General features: G+C 40.5%; 1 long non-coding RNA gene across 1 annotated transcript in view; it reads right to left on the bottom strand.

Annotated features, from left to right (window-relative positions):
- Positions 1-291: 291 nt before the first annotated feature.
- The window catches only part of LOC138297283 (uncharacterized), a 152,719-nt gene continuing 134,526 nt past the window's right edge, over positions 292-18,484 (bottom strand). Inside the window, exons 2-3 of the long non-coding RNA XR_011203998.1 lie at positions 614-703; positions 292-406 (exon numbers count right to left, since the gene is read on the bottom strand). This is a non-coding gene — a long non-coding RNA (uncharacterized lncRNA). The remainder of the gene's footprint in view (positions 407-613; positions 704-18,484) is intronic.

Genomic DNA, 18,484 nt, shown 5'->3' with positions numbered 1-18,484 from the left:
CATGGCTGCTCGGAGGAGGATAGTTTTCTCCCTGGTTTACATGACATCCTCTGCTTGTGGGCAGTGCGGCATCATCATCAGGCTCTTGGTACCCAGGAGCTAATGTAAAAGTGCATTTTAAATATTATGGTGCACATTAGAGATCATGTATGATTATGAAACTTACAGATTATACCTGATTTGTGATCAGTTGCTGATACTTCAACATGAATAAAGAATATGTTTCAATCTTACCTTTATTAAGTTAGTGATCATTAAATGGTTCAACAACTAAAAGTTAGAATTAATCAGACCTGCTCTTGCCATGGATGCTTTGTTTGTAGATAGACCATAAGTTGCCAGATGCTGAACCTTGGTCCTAGAAGTGAGTAGCAGATATGTGTCCCAAGATCCAGCTGCTGATGTACTAAAAATATGAGAAGCACATTTGTATTAGTGTGACTGAGATTAATTGGATTTTAAGACTAATAATACATTTTATAGAAATATTTAATTTTTTCTTAAGACAGAAAAAGTGAACAGTAGAAAAACATTTGGTAGAAAAGACAAAAAGAAAAAAATAAGGGAGAAATCTTTTTAAATAGCAGCACATGTAATCATGTCACACACTTACCTAATGACAGAGGGCCAAATTGTTGCTTTCAGGATGTTCCTAAATATCTTATGCGAGGTATGTGGTATCAGTGCCAGGGGCATTGGGTCACTAAAGTGTGAAGGACAATATTTTGAAAAACACACAATTAGTCAGAAATGTTAACAGCGTGTATAGAAATGTCTGACATACATCTGGCATAAAGAAGGACAAACAGATTGCCTGGATCAAAACTAGTGGGATGAATTCCCAAGTTATAATTTATAGGAATATAGCATAATATGAAATATAAAGTACAATTCATCAAATGCAAGCATTCGGAAGAAGGATGGCAAGAGGGGGAATAAAGGAAGAATAAATATACTTATCAATACATCAGAAAATTAAAGGATGTGTTTAGTGACATAATAAATGCAAGATTTGCCATTTAAGTTCATACTTTTAATTTCTTTCACAAATATTGCATGTGGAACACATGAGTTAAAATATTGCATGTACAAATTTCAAAACTTGTCCAGATTCTTTTGGAGAAAGAAATATGGTTAAACACATGAAAAATTATATTCTTAAAGACTCTTCTCTCCATCCATTGTTCATGGTCAGTCAACATTTTGGTATACTGATGGGAGCAGAAAAGGAGGTGATGAAAGTTGGCAGATGGGCAGACAACACAGGACCTTTGAAATTAAGTATGACAAGATATGAATGAGTACATTGGAAGCCTATGGATCAACAATATATGAGCATGTAGAGTACATTCAAGTGGAGAACCTTTTTTAAAACTGGCCTTGTTGTTAGTGAAGCACAATTGAATTGCTATTCTAAAAGCAAATGTATGTACCTCAATACTGTACTATGCATCCAATGTGTATCTCTCATAATCCACCCAGAACCTGAAGTTAAAGATCAATTCACATCTCACATGTAATTGAACTGCTATTATAAGCAAACAATTATTTGTGCTTATTATGCAGGCCCAGAGGATATTTGTGGTGAAGACTTTAATTAATTGGATTATTCAAAACCTTTTGTCAACAACTTGCTCAGGTGTCAAAAATGATAATTTTCAACTAAGTGATAGAATCACATTTTTTGTGGACTCAGTAAACACTATAATTGTCTAATGTATTTCCCTTTAAACATGCATAAATATTTAGAGAGCAGGCTATTCAAAATCAACTCATTCTAGCCAAGGTGGAGCAGAGATACAGGCTAATAGCATCTCCTGCATGGAACCTTGAGCCTAATCCCGCCTAAGGATTTAATCTGTGGTCACCAAACAATGGGGACAGGTTCAGGTGCATTATAACTGAAACCGCAGATCATTCAAATTCAGGGAGACATCAGAGTGGAAGTGATACTTTATATAAGACACAACAACATTTGAATAATGGTTCAGGGGGTTGTACCAAAGAAATACATAGAGTTTATTGAAATGGTATACAATTCCTTCTGTAACACCCTTATGTTGCAACATTTCCCCCTTTATTGGTCCTCATATCTTATTGGCTAAGAGTCTTTCAAGCTATATTCTTTTATTTTATAGAAGGGATTATAATTCAATAAATAATCAAAAGCTTAGTACCCTTTCTTTGAATCTATGAATTCTTGCCGTAGGTTTATGTTTATTTGGAATTATCATGAAAAGTGTACCTTCAATATTATGTGTTACTCCTACATTTTATGTAATTTCTTTACCATAAAGACAGTGATGAAATACTTTTCAAGACAGTTGTTTTAAAACTTTCCTAAGTGATGATGCGTTATTCTTGGCTTCTTGCCCAAAAACAGATTGAAATATATGTATCGTTTGGATGCTGAAAGTAGAACACATATAGGGGGTCATTCCGACCCTGGCGGTCATGGACCGCCAGGGCCGGGGACGGAGGAAGCACCGTCAACAGGCTGGCGGTGCTTCAGGGGCAATTCTGACCGCGGCGGTAAAGCCACGGTCAGAAAAGGGAAACCGGCGGTTTCCCGCCGGTTTTCCCCTGCCCCAGGGAATCCTCCACGGCGGCGCTGCAAACAGCGCCGCCATGGGGATTCCGACCCCCTTCCCGCCAGCCTGTTCCTGGCGGTTTACACTGCCAGGAAGAGGCTGGCGGGAACAGGTGTTGTGGGGCCCCTGGGGGCCCCTGCAGTGCCCATGCCACTGGCATGGGCACTGCAGGGGCCCCCTAACAGGGCCCCATTAAGATTTTCAGTGTCTGCAAAGCAGACACTGAAAATCGCGACGGGTGCCACTGCACCCGTCGCACACCAGCAACTCCGCCGTCTCCATTTGGAGCCGGCTTCATTGTTGCTGGGGCTTTCCCGCTGGGCGGGCGCGCGGCCTTTTGGCGGTCGGCCGCCCGCCCAGCGGGAAAGTCAAAATGACCGCTGCGGTCATTTGACCGCGGTACGGTCTTTTGGCGGTCTCCTCTAGTTATTGCTTTGTATAGAAGTGCTATTCTAAATATTATCATGTATTTGATATTTTTCATTAAGTTCTTAATTTCATATAATAAGGTTTTTCATGCACATATAATCTCATACATGTGCATCCGGATGAACCTTTGCACATTGGGGTACTCACTTAAGCCCAAAACCTTAGTACAAGGGTTGACATTTTTTCCCCAACCAAGAGACAGATTCACACTTTCCAACATGGTTGTGATCATCAACCTAAATAATTTATTTTGGATGCAATAATGAAGTGTCAGGGTGGCTGAATACCAAATGCCGTAATTAACTTATATAAACCAAGTGCTACCTGTGCAAAACAGAATATACAACAATATACATTTATATCATTTATTGAAATGCACTTGCAAGTAAAACAGATATTCAGACTACAATTAAAAACAAAATAGTAAAAGGGGAAAATTACATAAAGTAGATACAACCATATATGTTTACAAGTCTGTCTTTTTATTGAATACACTCTTTGGAATTTCCAAAAACCAGACATGAGCACAAGAAATGAGTCCCCAAAGTTCATTGACACATTTTGGTGGAATCACATATGATTCAGTCCTTGTTTCTTCAGGACATAATTTTATAATCCTTCTCATATGGCTCAAGAACGAGTGTGATGTAAAATCAATTATGTTAAAACATGCCTAGAACCAAACATAAATATAGACATTACAACAAAATGGACTTGGAACACGAAACAAAGTTATCAGGTTGTTAACAGCATTTGTAAGACAATTTTTGCACAGAAAGCGCCAAGGGCATCCACTGAAGATGTATAACCTTGGGTCCTCAGGAAGAGTAAAGTATTAGATCTAAGGATCGGGGTGAAATACTTATCAATTAAAATATTCAAACATGTAAAAAGAAACACCCTTACAATGGAAACTTACATCCCTGAAGGGCTTCCAGCACGGGTAGCCACCAAGTACCCAGCTTGTCAGACTGGTACTAAAACCACTAAATTGCTATTTTATTGTCTATTTATGAAAATGTATTTCTTGTCAAAATTGATTCCGTATTAATGGTACTAAAAATCTTTAAACCTTCAGAACAGATGACACGAGGTTAATATTACAACTTTTAGTATGTATTTATTACTATACCTCAAACTTCAACAGCCAAGATCTCCAACGACTATGAATGAATTTCCTGAGAGATTCAGGTTTTCACTGAATGTTCTGGAATATATCCTAATTCCTACCAGGTCCTGAAGTGTCCAGTAAAGTTTCTGGTGCCTGGGCTCTTGTAGCCATATGATGCATGTATGTATGTGGGTATAATTTACATTATATTTGATTGAAGCCCCGGGGATATAATGGCCCCCGGGGCTCCAGGGGGCAGTGCAGCCCCCGCGTTGTATCTAGTTGTATGTAGTTGAAGCCCCGGGAGGTGGCAGTCCCCAGGGGGTGCGGGAGGGGTGCATGAACCTTTGTTTTTTAGTATATATTCACTAAAGAACCAAAGGTTACAGGAATTTTATAGTTAGTTCCAGATTTACACACACAAAACCATTTAAATTCAGCTGTTATAGTTATATTATATTTGAAGTGAGTACAACTTGTGCCCTAAGGTAACTATAACTCGTGCCCTCAGAAGACTTTTGGAATCACTCTTTGAGGCCTCTGTTCAAGACAAGCAGGCCCAATCTTTTCTTTTCAATCATCAGGGGAGTCCCTCTTTCACAGACAGCAGTGCATTCCTTCTTCTGAATCTTCCACAGGTCCAGGAATGTTCTGATGAGAAGTTCTACATGTCTCATTTTTATACATGATGCCAGACTTTGTGTGGGGGACTACCCTGATATACCTCCAATATGGGGTCTGTTCAGTTCTTCCCCTTTCCCTTTGTTTGGCTCCAAACTGTCTAGAGTGATAAATGAAAGGTCAGGTGTGACATCAGGTTCTTCTGTGTGTGCTGCAGTCAGGGACCTTTGAAATGTAATCAGGGCAGGGGACAGGTCCCCCCAGCCAATCTCACAGGAAGACCCTCTACCCTTACAGCTAAGGCTTACTTTTTTTTCTGCCTGAAAGCAATACACAACCCACAACAGCATAGCCATTCACAGCCATATGATCAAGGACACTGGTGGAAAGGCTCAGCATGTGTCAGCAGAAAAATGTCCGCTTTTTAAAAGTGGTATTTTCAAAACTGTACTTAAAATCCACCATACCCAGCAAAGAGGATTTAAAATCCAATTCATTTGAGTGTAAACCTCATTACTCTATCTGCACCCAATTTGAACTTAGCCCTTATTTAATGTAACACAGTAACTCAGTAGTCCATGGGAGAGGTAGCCTTAACAGTGTGAAAAATAACCTCATGTTTTCCACTGCCGGGGCATGTGAAACTTAAACACAGATGTCCTACATTTTAAATACCGTGCACACAGACCTTTAAGCCTACAGACCCTACCTTACGGATGACTTATAATATTAAAAATGAAGGTTTAGGCCTGGCAAACGTTTTATTTTTGCCAGGTTAAAATGGCAGTTTTAACCTGCACTTCTGGCTGTGGTGTCAGGCCTGAGATATTTTAAAATACTACTTTTGTGAGTGGCACAATGAGTGCTGCAGCCCACTAGTACCATTTAATTTATAGGTACATGTAGTCTATTTACTGGGGACTTATTAGTAACTTAAATTTAACAATCACGTGTGGGCCAATTTTAGCATGTTTTCAAGACAGAGCACAAGCAAAAATCTGGGATGACTCTGCAGAAAAGCCAGGGCCAACACCCGTGTTCCCATTTCTACAAGTCAACACCTACTGTCCTAAGCTGCATAGTCAGTGCTTAATTTGAAAATAAAAATTTGCCGGTGCCCAAAGCCCCCACTCTTAAACATGCAGCTGCTGCAATTAAATGTGCGAACACAGAATATTGAGGCAGAGTAATCCTGAATCCATGTCAGGCCTCTTCAATCCATTTACAGCCACTCCATGCTCCTCCAGCTCACTCTTGCAGCTTTCTGTTTTTCTCCCATTGTGAGGCTTTTTCGTTTTTCTCTTCCTGCATCTTTCCTATATGTGTCTTTTGCTCACATTAAATACTTGAGGCAGAAAAATAAGTGCCAGCCCTAAAAAATAAGTGCTGGTGCCCCACACCGGAAACAACAAGCACAAATTAAGTACTGTGTATAGTGCATATAACCTACATTTTTCAGAGTTTCGGGGACTTATTTACAAAGATATATTCAATCGTAAAATACACATCAAATTCATTGCTCATGTGACCACTTGATTTGACATGTAATCACAAATGTTGTAAATAATCTTACAGCTGTAAGATTATGGCCCTAATTAAAACTTTAGTGGATGGAAAAGGCTGTTTACCGAAGTCCCTCAGTCAGGATACCACCAGTGTGGTTCCCTTCACGTGGCCCCTATTTTGAGTTTCCCGCTCAGTCAATGGGCGGAAACAAAGTGTCATATTTTCTCTTTATACTTTGAAAGATATTACAATGAATGCAGTATAATTTACTGGTTTAGTTACGTGTTCTTAATTACTTTGTACTTTTGGAGGTTACCATTTATTTGTATAAATAATATGACGTCTGAGGTCTTGCATTTGTTGTTCAAGTTATAGTTTGCAAGGCTGTTTTACTAGTTATGCATTGCAGGCTGAACCATAACTTGAAAATGTCAATGTTTTTCGGTTTTAATTTGTAACCATTATAGCACATTAACTGTGATTTGTAGGTGATTTTCTGAGGGTTTTTTAAACATAGGTTAGGGTACCTTAGCAAAGCCAAATGTAATTTAAATCTTTTTCAACTTTTTTATCATATGCCACTTGCAATACTCCTTTGCACTCAACTCACCATGAGCTGTCAACAATGTTGTGCATATCCTTTGGCTTCATTCTCCATTTTGGGGAGCTGAAGTGCATTAACATGTGGGTAGGATGCAAAACTGTAGGGTAATGTATTGTTGATAGAGTGGTAAATGGAAATGGTTAGACCTGTCAGCTCTTGGGCTGTTCCCCCTGCCTTTTTGGCCTCTGACCTCCTGTTTTTTGATACAGTGCTGAATTTCGTTTTTGCTAGTTTTAGGACTCTGGGCACTTTACCACTGCTGGCCAGTCCTAAAGTGCAAGTGCCCTCTGTCTAAGTTGGATTGATAATTGTGTTTTCCATGATTGGCATATTTGATTTACTAGTAAGCCCCTGATAAAGTTCACTGTGTGTGCCCATGGCCTGTAAATCAAATGCTACTAGTGAGCCTGCAGCACTGACTGTGACACCCAAAAGTAGCCCTATAAACATGTCTCAGACCTGCCACTGCAGGGTCTGTGTGTGCAGTTTTGAACTGCCAGTTCGACCTGGGCCAAACTTTCCCTTTTTTACATATACACCACCTCTAAGGTAGGCCCAAGGCATACCATGGACAGCGTGCAGTGTATGTCAAAGGTAGGACATGTAGTGCTGTGTTTTACATGCCCTCATAGTGGAATACTGCTAAATTTGTTTTTCACTATTGCAAGGCCTAACCCACCAATAGGTTAACATTGGGAATGCCTTGAAGTATCTTCTTAGTGTAGTTTCCTATTGGGAGCAGATTGATATCCGGACTTTGGGGTCTCTGAACTCACAACTGAAAATTACATCTTTTAGCAAAGTTGGTTTTTAGATTGTAAGTTTGAAATGCCACTTTTAGGAGGAGGACATTTGCTTAACCATTCTATGCTGAATGCCTGGCTGCTGAATGCCTGTCTGGGTCAGACTGACAGTCGGGCTGTTTGTGAATACATTCTATACAGTCACTCAAAGGAAGCTGAGGTGTGTCCTGCATATCCTGATGGGTCATCCTGGGCTAGAGTGGATGGAGGAACTGACACTTGCACCTGAAAAGGGCTGTGCCTTCCCTGACACAAAGCAGTCTCCAACCCCCTTGAGCGTGACTGGGGCCAGGACAGGGAGAGGCTGGGTCTTGTGCACTACAAAGACTTTCCTTTAAAGTTTGCCTACTTCAAAGGCAGAAATGAGTATAAGTATTGGACTGCTGACTCCTCAACTTCAGAACACTTCTGGACTGAGAACATTCTGCCAGGAAGAAGAGCTGGATACTGTAAAAGGAACTGCCACTCTCCATGTTCCTTTGCTGTTCTGTGCTGTGCTGGCCTGATGATTGCTGCTTCTCTCCTGAGAGTGAAAAGACTGGACTTGGCTTTCTACATCATGTTTTCCAAGGTTCTCCCAGGGCTTGAACTGAGCTTCAATCCTTCTTGGACAGGGTGTAAGCTGACTGCCAATTAGAGACCCCATTTCTAACAGGAAAACATGCAAAATATTATTGTTATTTAGCCTGCTGCTTTCGGTCATGGCTTCTACTATGCTCGTAGCAGGGAAAGAGGTCAGATGTACCCAGATTATATGTGTTATGGGTGTTCCAATTGGATTGACAGTGGGACTAAAACACATAGGCCCTCATTACATCCCTGGCGGTCTTGGACCTCCAGGGTTGTTGTGGCGGATTTCACCACCAGCAGGCTGGCGGTGCAATCCCTAGTATTACGACCGTGGCGAAAGCGCTGCAGTTGCACCGCCGGGACCTGCGGTTTACCGCCACGTTGGTCCTGGCGGTTTCAACCCCCCAGGGCAGTGCTGCTTGCAGCACTGCCAAGGGGATTGCGAGTCCCCCTACCACCAGCCTTTTCCCGGCGGCACGGGGAGTCGCAGTGCCCCTGGAGGCTCCTGCACTGCCCATGCCACTGGCATGGGCAGTGCAGGGGTCCACTGACACGGGCCCGTGCAGCTATAGCAGACAGTGAAAAGCGTGACGGGTGCAACTGCACCCGTCGCACGGCCGCAACACCGCCTGCTCTATTTGGAGCTTCAGCCGCCCGCTAAGGTCGTAATGAGGGCCATAGACTGCTATACCCAGCTTCCCAGAAGGGTAGCAGGAGGAAGCGTGCATGATTTCCAAAAAAGGAGGGAGGGGTAAATGTTAAAATAAATGATACATTTATCCAGAAAAGTGCATTGCCCTCCATTTAAGGGCCATGAAATTCTGAACTCGGCTGCAACTGAGAATTTCATACACGCTCAAACCAGGTAAAATGTTAGGGTTGTAAATAGCCCAACAATTATATTTACCAAAGGACACCGGTGCGGTAAATCGGATTCCTGCTATAGTTCCACATTTCTCAGCAAGCAGTGTTGGGGAACGGGAGATAGGAATCAACTGGCAATGCTGTGTTTTTGACATATCTTAACTATACCACTATCTAGAGGTTTGGTAATTTCAGGAGTGAGGATATCATTGTGGTTTTCCTAAACAATTTGTCTTGGTGGAAATTGCAAATTACTTATTCAAGTTGGAATACATACATTCTACTGTGTGCGTTGATTTATTATAGCTTTTTGAGGCATTTAGCAGTGTTTAAAATTAAGAGTTTTTTTTTATAGAGCATACAAGGTAATCTGAAATTTCCATTCTTCCGTTCTTGTTTAGTGACTGAATGAACCGTGCTATTGCTACACATAGGTAGCTTGCTTTCAATGCACATACCAGGCGGGATCCATTCTTCTATTTCAATTTTTTTTCACAGCAAAATAAACGCTGTTGGTTCAGTCAAATGAATCTTAACAGCCAGGCACAAAAAATAACCCGAATGTTTGACCAGTCTATCAATAAAATAGTAGAGTAAATGCAATTGCATGTTAAATAATCCTTTAACCTGCTCTTCTTACAAATGTGTTTGTTCCCGAGGTAAACGCGTCTTCAGACTTAATATTTCTATTATGGTTATCAGAGTCGATCAGAACAGGCAGCTGCATTTACTGTTTTCCATGAAAAGATAATAAAAAGAAACTGTTTGTAAATCAGATTATGTGAGAAATTGTCTAATGATTATAATTTATAACCCATCGCAGAATAATGATGTATTCAAGAGTTGTCACCGTATGATGAAAGGAATCTAATATGAAATATTTTCTCCATGAAGGAAGACTGCAGATGAATTGCACAGAGATACAATCCTCAGATAAAGCCGAAGAAGGGTCCCTAGAATACTCAATAATAGGCTACTCAGGGTGAATTGGCATTGCAATAAAAGCTCACAAATTAAAAAGTTTCAAAATGAATTCTGATGAAAGACATGCCAAGGTGAAATGATAAAAAAAAATCCTTGAAATCAAAGATATGTTGGCTCCAACAGACTGTGTAACAGGGGAATGTGTTATACAAAGTCTAATTTTCTGAACCAGAAAACATTTGCGTAAAAAGGAGGCATTTATTTCACGCATTCAAAGGTTCTGACGGGCTGGTTTGGGATGTAATTAAAATCGCCATTATCATTTTCCTTGGAATGCTTTCAACGCTCTCGCTGAAAGAAAGAATAACACTAGGATGTATTTTTTAGCTCAAGGTTGCAGTAGCTGAGGCACACTGGCCTCGGTGTATCAGGCTAGGACATTTTGTCAACTATTAAAAGATAAACTGCCACGAAGACAATAGACTGTATAATCAACAAGAAGGGTTCATTGCCAACGCACCAATTAATTTATTATTGATATATATCTGTACTTTCTTTTCATGACTTAGAAATGTTCGCACTTGATGCTTAAGACTCGCTCGAGTGTCTCGTCCGTGCTCAGCCACTCATACTGAAGCCCTTCACCGCAGGTATACCTCTCTAAATCAAACCATACATAGGCCTTGCAGTAACCATCCCTTGGCAAAGGAGATAATATGTTTACCGGGGCTTCCCAAGATTATACAAGGGCGAGCTGGGGTGCCATTAAGGTAAGGCCCAGGAGCAACAGAGTTACATTCAGCAAGAGGCCCCCACTAAGCGAAGATCTGGGAGACCCCCTCATCACACTGTGCAGGGGCAAAATGTTGGGTTACGCCACTGATTTCCACTTGCCCTTTACCAATGCAATCTCAGTGCCCCCACCCCTTTGTTTACTGTACTTATGAATATTTTTCATAAGTATCACGTGCCCCAATGCAGCCAGCTGCTCTCCTCAGCCTTTACTTGGACTAGACTCTATGCTCCTCAACTTCATTGCTGACTCAGAAATCTAACCTAGGACTGCGCCTTTCCGTCCGTAAACATGTGCAGTGAATATTCTGCCTTTCCTACAAAGAGTGTACTCCTCAGTGGCTACAATACTTCCACCAAGAAAACAAACAGGTAAATAAATAACTTTACATAAGCTGCCAGCACCACTTTAATGGCTAATTTGAAGTTGACACAGTGAGATGACAGTCAGTGACTTTAGGCCCTCATTATAAGTGATCATTAGTCAGATGGGACACCTAACTCCTATTATTGGACCTGTCGGGAATGACAAGAGGTGCAATATTTCTGCACCTAGTATTCCAGGGTGTAGTAGTACTAAATGGTTTAATGGATTTTATACAGACGAATTTAATTACAAGTTCTCATGTGAAAAGTAGTGCAGCAATATGCATAACATGCAATGCTATGGTACATCGCATAGATGCCTATGAGGAATCAACCTTTGATCCCCAGCAGCACCTATTCTTACAAATGCCCCTAAAATCAACAACAGAGTTACCAGAACCACCACCCCTTAATTCCAGGCCACCTGTAAAGAGTGCCACAGTCACAAAAAGTGACAGTCACTATCACAAAGGTCAAATCATCCTTGGTTCTTCTGTTGAGTACATACACCCTACCATCTAGTCAAGCCCAACTACAAATTAGATCTACCTACCTCTCTGGAGTTAACCATCCATAATCCATCAGCGTTCAGGTACTTAGCCCTAAAGAGTTTATGATGAAACAATTATTATGTCAATCCCCTGCAATGAGCAAGATCGTTTATGTTTTCCTTTTCTTCATCACCATCATTAAGCACCACAGCAGCTGCAGACCTTTCTGGGTAATGCACCTAGTGAATTTCTCAAAGCCTAGATATTTTCAGAACATTGTCACTCCAGTGTTTACTGCTCTCTAGGCAGTGTATTTTTCTTGATTGAGTCCACTGGTTTATATTTCCCCTCCTCATTTACTCCAGTCCCACATCAGAGTCATTGATCTGAATTACAAACTTCTTGCTGAACTCTGTGATGTGTAATACAAGTATAGAATACAGGGCATGTGGCAAACCCTGAAAGGACCCCTGAAACTCCTATGTCCTATTGCACATCTTTGGCATCTACTTATTCATTACATTTGAGAGGGCTTTTGCCAAGTCCACTTTTACTCAAAGAACCTTTCATATTATTCTGCAGAATGCATTTGGTTGTCACTAACAGTCAATTGTATGTACGTAGATTAATATTACACCCACTACCTCACCTACCACTACCTCATTAGGTAAGTAGGTAATTGTTATTCCAAACTTCACCTATTCTTACCTTGGAATGCATGTATGTTTCTATATATATGTATGTATGTATTCATGTATTAATTAATGTATGTGATAGTTCTATAGCTAAAAGGCAGCAGGTAGCTTTGCATGGGTAAACCCAGCATAAATTTAACGTGTGATAAGAGAGGTGGCTGGGTTGTGGTCTGTTAATGCATTGTGAGGTAGTTTGCTTTAAAGAGTTGTGTATTCAACTCCTTCCTAAATTGATGCAGCACCAGGGCAATCCTGACAAATAAGGGGATGTTGTTCCAGATCCTGGGTGCATAGATGGAGAAGGCTTGCAGCCTTGTTTTGTAATTATTATCCTTACCTCTACTTATGCACACTTTACAATCTGCTAATTAGGTCAATGTAGGGCACATTGCATTGTGATATAGCACATGCAATATAGTGAGTATACCCTGCATTTTGGGTACCATCAACTTTGCAATGGGTAGAAGAGATAGATGTGTACTCTGTAAACAGCCTGGTAAGTTGCAGCTGCCTGCCAGTATGGCAAATAGTGGATGGGATGGCCTGGGTAGGCATATGTATATTATGACGATTTGCAACACAATTTTCATCAGTTCCAGTCAACACTTTGCTAAAAAACTATTAGAATGTTGATTATGCAATTTTCATTTCAAAATAACCATGTAAACTAACAGTTGAACTAATGATTCTAATAAATTGGCTAGTTGTTGTCATTAGTCTTTCTGACAGTTATGATCACTTTATAGGTCATTCAACAACTGATTGCTAGCCTTAGATCTGAATAATGTAGGGGTATTCCATCAGCTTAAGTATTTATCATCTACCTTCAATGCAAGAATCAACTCCACCCATCTCTCGATGCTTTGCCTCTCTCTAAGTATTATCTGATGCCTTCCAATTCTTCACCAGACACTCTGTGCAGTTGCACTAGAACACTATACCCAATGTTACCAGAAAGCGTCTGCAGAGGTGTTTCTCAGAGTACCAGGATGAAATTGTCCTGCTGCTATTGACTGTCATGGTGGTGGCACAATTTACTTTCTCTGACTAGCCATCCTTATCGCTGTATCTTTGGAGTGATGTCAGTTCTGAGAAACCAACATGGTCATTTTGAAATATTACATAGTTACAAAGGAAAACACTACGAGACAGCATTGATGTTGACATGCATTTGCTGACACTACAGGCCATTTCTGGGATAGTACTGATCCAAAAGGGGCAGCAGGCAGAGCTCACATAGTTTGCTACTAGTGTTCTTTAGCTGTGATCCCACCACCCTGAGGCCCAATCCCCCTTACCTCACTCCTAAGGCACATCGCAGCTCATTCTGAGGAAACAGAATGATCTTTCTGTTATCTCTAGCAACACCAATAGCCTTCACCATCATTACCTCACATAGCCCTTACCATGCATACCATTACAATTGTTGTAATGGTACACTTGGTAAAGGCTATTTGTGGTAATGAGGCATGCATTGAAAAGCATGCACGGTAAAGGCTAGTCGGGGAAACAGCTGCGTTGAAATTGCTGTTTCCCATTTGGGGGAAGAAGTGGTACTGGCTGGGACTGCCAACTCTGGGAAGAACTTTCAACATACTGAGGACTCACAGCCCATGCATGAAACCGGTATCAGGAATACCATAAGCACTAATTCCATATTTCAAGTTCAGTCCCTGAAATCTCTAATCGAGATAAGTTCTGGCAGAAGTTTGAGCACTAAGGCAGCAGCAGGCTCAGAAGATTGAAAAAATACAGCAAAGACTGACTAGAATTGAACAGAAGTTTGAGCAATGTGAACAATATATGAGAAATTTGCAGTAGGCTTTGCAAAGAATGTCTGATTTAGTGGATAAAATGGGCTCTTTCAATATAGAAGTACTGGATAAGCAAAAAAATAAAGTTTTTATTTATTTAGAAAGTAAGAAGGACGAAATGGAAAATCATGAAAGACGTTTTAATTTTCGATTTTTTGGGATTCCAGAAGGGAGTGAGTCCCAAGGGTCAATCCAGAGTGTAACACAGTTGATGGATTCCCTCATTAGGAAACATATCTTAGCAGACGCACCAGTGGATTTCACAATTATGAGGGTGCATAGAGTCCCAGCACTTCAGCCAGTAAATGTGAATTTCCCCCAACCAATTCTGGTTTATTTCTCCAATCCCCAGATCAAAGAACAGATTTGAAGGGGACAATTAACAAACAGTGTTTTCCGTTACTAGAAAATACTCATATGAAAGTGTTCTCAGATCTCTCACTAACAGGAGCTCAACGTCAAAATGTTTTCTAGGACTGGTTAAAGAGTGCAAACTTTTGGGGGTGCAAGTCTTTCTATTTCAGCCGTCCAAGCTCAAAGTACTTGTGGACGACCAATTTCATGAGTTTCAGACGGCAGAGGAAGCCCAGACTTTCCTTGCTAAAATGTCAAAATCATGAATGTTATCAATATGATAAAATTGGTTCAAGAGTTGGGGAGTATGGTCTCTTGGCTGATCTGTTTTTCACAATTAGGCTGAGCAGTTACTGAGGAAGTGAGAGGAGGGCCATACTATGAATGCAAGGTGTAGCCACAGGGCAGCTTTCAAAGGCAGGGAACCTTGGGAAGGGATTGTGGGGGTCTCCCCGTATCCAAGGATGGGGTAGGAGCAGGGCAGAGCGGTGGGAAGAAAGAGTAGCTAAAAACAAGGTAAGAAAGGAGTTTGAATGGGCTAAAGTTTACAAAGATTGCAACGATCAAGCTGTAAGCAAGGGCAGAACCAACGCAGCTAATGTAGGGTAATAGGAGGTTTGGTGGTTTTGTAGTTAAAATATCTGAGTAATGCAATATGTTAAAATCATAACATGCAACGTCAATGGGTTAGAGAATAGGCGTAAAAGTAGTGCACTAATGAACGGCTTTCTTCTTATCATTGGGATGTTATTTATGTGCAGGAAACTCATTTTAAAAGTAACACCCTGAAAATACATTTCCCTGGAAGTTTCTCTCAAACTTTTCCTCTGTGGTTGCAGCTGTAAGGGGTATAGCAATTCTGTTTACAGAATGTGAAATTAAAAAAGTACAGAGGTGGACCTGGGTTAAGGCCATAGTTATGGATAGGATGGTCAATTTGTAAATTATTATCGACCTGTGTCTGATGATTCACATCCATTGAAACAAATCTATGACTTAGCCATGGAAGCGGAGGGAATAATAGTTTCGGCAATTTGAATTTCATACATGTTTTGAAAAGGGACACCTTAAACACATCGAAAAAAACAGGTGGTGCACAAAACAGCTAGGCTACTGCAGGCAATCAAGCAGGATTTTATATTAGTGGACCCTTGCGGGGGTCGACCATGCAGAAGGTGCACAAAATACATGTAACACAAAGCAATTTAGAAATGCCGGCAGATTAGATTTTTTTTAGTATTCAGTACAGTGAAATGGGAGGCAGTGGAAATTATGGCAAACTCATTCTCTGATCATTCAGTAGATAGTCTTCAGATGGAGCTAAGTCCAAGGTGGCAATTTGATAGTTCACTGCTTTCAGAACAAAACTGGTTGGATGAGAAGAGAGACTTTATACAAGAGTTTATTATATAAACTGTAACTCTGCATCTGACTTCATGGTATGCGAGGTCTTTAAAGCTGCATTTAGGGGGCAAGTCATATCTTGCAAAACGAGAAGAAACAGGCACGTTTGGAGCAAATTGAGAAGCTGCAAGCAACAGTTGACAAGGCCACGAATTAGTTTTTTGTTACTTAGGGCAGCCAATAGCTTTGGTAGAATATCAAGAGAAGAGAGGCTTGCGTGAAAAAGCAAAACAAGATCTAATCCCTTCCTGCACATAAACAATCTATCCCTTCAACGCAGACACCCTTGCACTAGGTGCAGGGATGCCTGCCTTGGTGCATACAGCTTAATTCAGCACCGGCGCAGGGGGAAACGACTCATCGCTGCATTTTACAAGAGGAGCAGCTCGGCGCTGCTGTTTTTGGTGCAGCACCGCACTATGCCACTTTGGCATAAATCAGGGCCCAAGGGTTTTTACGAGTATAGAAGACTATAAAATAAATGAGGCAAAAACATAATTTTTGTTATGTAATGCATCTAAATTAGATATTCCAGACAGTCTAGAATCGTTATCGCAGCACCCAGTAAGGTACTTAGAAATGTATGTGACCAATGCGTTTGCCGATCTATTTCAAGTTAATTATAGCTGGACCTTTAACAAGATTAAAGTGCTGCTTGAGAGCTGGACCTTGTTACCTCTTATGTTGATCGGGAGAGTTGCATTAATTAAAATGTCAATCTTGCCTTTGCTTTTATTCCTTTTTATTAATCTTCCCTTATAGCTACCTAATGCATATTTTATAGCACTTGACACTATTTTTTGAAACATTTTATGGTAAAACAAAAACTCCAGTGTAAAAAAGGACAAATTAGAACTGGGGGTAGAACAAGGGGAACTGGCTCTTCCTCATATTAACGTAAAATCAGGCAGCCCTCCTGGACAACCTGATTATATTTTCCAAAGCACATACTGGATTTGATAGCCTCTTTTAAACCTTATGGTCAAAGAAAGTGAGATCAGATTGTCTGTGTTTTTGAAGATGACAAAAACTACCCTAGAAGTCTAGATATAAGACTTTGAGGGTGTTAGAACAGCACTTCAAAGATTTTTGTAAGCATTGGGAGATCCTAACTTGTCATGCCTGAACCCAATTGCAGGAGAGTGAGATTTGGGGACTGATGGCTCCAAAGCCAATGGTGCATCAGTGGAAAGAGAAGGGGATCAACAAATTGGGGGACTTCTATACACGCATGATGTTAATAACATGGGATCAGGTAACCCGACGATTCAGGTGTAATAGTATGGATGTTCAGCTCAGCTATAGACAAATTGTTTCTTGAAGGCTAATTATAGGAAAATGAAGACGTAATCCTGTTTGTTGGTCCACTTGTTCCATGAGAATAAACTTTCAGTACTGGGAAATGGATACAGGTTTCTTAGAAGAGATTTAAGCCAAGCAGTGGTACCAGATTACCTAGAAAGAGTTAATAGAGAAATGGGAAGTAAGTTACCTATAACAGAATAGCAACATATTTGTGAGATGGGATATAAATCACCCGGAGCTGCTTTTTATAAAAGGATGGCATTTCTTTCATGGTGGTTTCCATACTATGCACCATCTAGGCTTCATAGAATGTATCCATCTCACACTAATCAATGTTTTTGGTGCAATGCAATGGACAGAGGAGACTGAGGACATACATTTTTTCTATGTCCCAGGTTGCAGCGTTTTTTGCTGAAATTAGTAAAACAATTCAGGTTCATGTACCACCGGAACTCGCATTGGTTATATTTGGTTCCTCTCGCTGAGTAGGCAAGATCAATAAGTATTCCCAATGGTTTATATCAATTGAGATCGCAGTGGCACGCTCATTGATCTGGCAACAATGAAAATCTACTAGCACCCCCACTGTTAATTTATGGGTGGACAAGATGAGGAGGACCAAATGTTTCGAGGAGGCATACGCAACAAGATGGGGGGGTGATGTCAAGATTTGTAAGAGTGTGGGGAGAGTGGATGCCTCCAGATTCTTTCTTCTCTGTGAATGAAGACTGAGGTGGCAAGTGAAGCTGCTCAATGGTATTTTACCAACTCAGTTGCATTTTTTTATCCTGCCTTTACTAGCACACTTGCACTTTCTATGATGCACTTTACACATTAAAGGAAAAGGTGACTAATGTATGAAGCCTATTGTTTAAGCATTATAGTATTTCCTGTGATGGATATTAGTTTAGCAAAATTAGCATGTATTACTAGCTTTCTTAAAGTATAACCTTAATGCCAGTTATAAGATGGGAGAAGGGACTGAGTATGACAAAGCTGCTAAAAATGTTGTATTAGTAATGCACACAGGTACTTTAGTGTTCCGGGTTTCTTCCTTGAAAAGATTTCAAACAGAAGCACGAAAGCAAGTTTATGCACTTTAATTGTTCTAAGGCACTTTAATGTAAGATATGCACTGTTATCAAGAGCCAAGTGTTTTAATTAAGCCTTATTGGTAATGCAAGTACACACTTGATTGCTTTTCTTCTGTATTTATTATGCCTAATAGTATTATTTTGGT

This window comes from Pleurodeles waltl, chromosome 5 (assembly GCF_031143425.1).
Source record: "Pleurodeles waltl isolate 20211129_DDA chromosome 5, aPleWal1.hap1.20221129, whole genome shotgun sequence".
Classification (NCBI taxonomy): Eukaryota; Metazoa; Chordata; class Amphibia; order Caudata; family Salamandridae; genus Pleurodeles; species Pleurodeles waltl.
The sequence above is the reverse complement of the archived record's forward strand: the minus strand, read 5'-3'. Positions and strand labels throughout refer to the sequence as shown.